Below are 2,034 nucleotides of genomic sequence, written 5' to 3'. Positions count from 1 at the left end.
AAAAAAAAAAAAACTGCAGTAAGATAAAATTTTATTATCTGAATTAACATATGTAAATCACTGAGCTCAGCAATGTGCCTTCAAATATTTCTTATTAAATGAATATTAGTTCCATTCTTCCCAACTCCTACCTCTTTTCTCCAGGTAGTGTATCTGTGGGAGGTGTGTGTAAGAGAGAGTCAAAGAAAATAGCCCTTGAAGGAAGAACAGAATTTTCACATGCAGTGATGAAGGAAGAATAGCCTGGATGGTGGAAAAGTTCTATTTAAAGGCACAGAGATGGGAAGTATGTTCAAGAAATAGAGCATTACATTTTGATTAGACTATAACGTGTCCAGAAGTGCAAGATTAAGGTGTAAGGCTAAAACAGTAGGATATACCCAGATAATGATGGATTTGCAATGTCAATTTAGGTAATGATTATCAAATAAGACTAAAATGTTATAGGAAATCTTATTTCACATAAAAAGTATATATCCCTCATTTATATGAGGCCAGCGAACACGTGGAGACTGTTGGCCTATACATAATTTCATAATAGGAATCATTCTAATATCATCAACCGCCGGAGAAGAATGTGTGCAATATGAGATAGCATATTATCTGAAATTCAATGTCTCTTTACTAATCATTTTTTACCTTTTTTTAATCATTAAATAACTCATTCACTATTTGATAGAATATAGGAAATGCTGTTTTTTACATGAATATTATTTTACAGATAAAATACTTTAAAATGATGCTGTTGTAAATTACATAATAATGACTAATTTAAAAATAAATTTATCATATGAAAATGTATTTACATAAAAATTGTTAAAGTAATTCTAATTTTTAGAAAATTGTACAAAATGAACTTTAGGAGAAAAATTGGAGGAGTTTATATTTCAAATAATTTTAGATTATTAAAAAATCAGTTATTTGAGTTATACATGGAATACAATTTTTTATTACCCATATTTGAAAATTTTTATCATTAAAATATTTTTGAAACTCTCCAATATGGAGACATAGAAATAAGTGTATGTGAATGATAGGGACTAGATCTGACAATTACCTGGATCTTTCTTCTTATTCTATATCTATGCTTTTAAGCTTGACTAACATGTATCTTAATGCCACAGTAATTTTTATGGTATTAATAACCTGAATCTCTTAAGGCGAGGCAAAAAATCTCAGCATAACATATTTGAATTTAGGGTAGACTCTTTGTAAGACTGAATAGTAGTCTGTGACCAGTATACTGTAATAGAAATGACATTGGAATTGAGCAAGAATGACAGTTCTAGACTCATCTTACAACTTGCTCTATATACTCTTGTGGCTTAGGCAAATCTCTGAACTTCCCTTTCTTTTCTCTAAATAACAGTTAATAATAGCAGCACTTACATGGTTTTTATGAAGATTAAAACATAAAATAATTATTTTTGCCTTCTGTAAAAATGCTATTGAGTACTAAACAGATATAACAAGTTAAAGTGCATTTGTCATACAAATGTATTGACTACTTCTAGATTTAGGTTTCCCAGTAAACATACATCATGAAATCCTTTTAAGAAGAATTTTTTCATATATTTATTAATGTCAACAGATTGTTATTGTGAGTCTATTATAAAAGGCCTTGGTATAACTGACAAATAAGATCATGTGCCGTCCTCAAACTTATAAAATAGTGAGAAAAATGTTTCAAAATTCCATATTTTTGTGCAGGAAAGTAGTTCCAAACATCAACCAACACCACAATAATGAGCTAACATTACTATGGTCTAACATTACTTATTGTCTGAGAAATTGTCACAGCCAAGAGAAGCCTAAGGATACATAATAAATAAATGTGATATAGTATCCTAAATGATTTCCTGGAACAGAAAAAGAGCACTAAGTACAAACTAAGGAAATCCGAATAAACTATAGACTTAAGTTTATTATGATGTCTAAATATTGGTTTCTTACTTATAATGAATGTACCATACTGACTTACAATGTTAATATAGGAGAAACAGTGTGTAGAATATGGGAATGCTCTACACTATA

This window comes from Pteropus vampyrus, unplaced genomic scaffold (genome assembly GCF_000151845.1).
Source record: "Pteropus vampyrus isolate Shadow unplaced genomic scaffold, Pvam_2.0 Scaffold4, whole genome shotgun sequence".
In the NCBI taxonomy this organism is placed as follows: domain Eukaryota; kingdom Metazoa; phylum Chordata; class Mammalia; order Chiroptera; family Pteropodidae; genus Pteropus; species Pteropus vampyrus.
Note: the sequence above shows the minus strand (reverse complement) of the source record.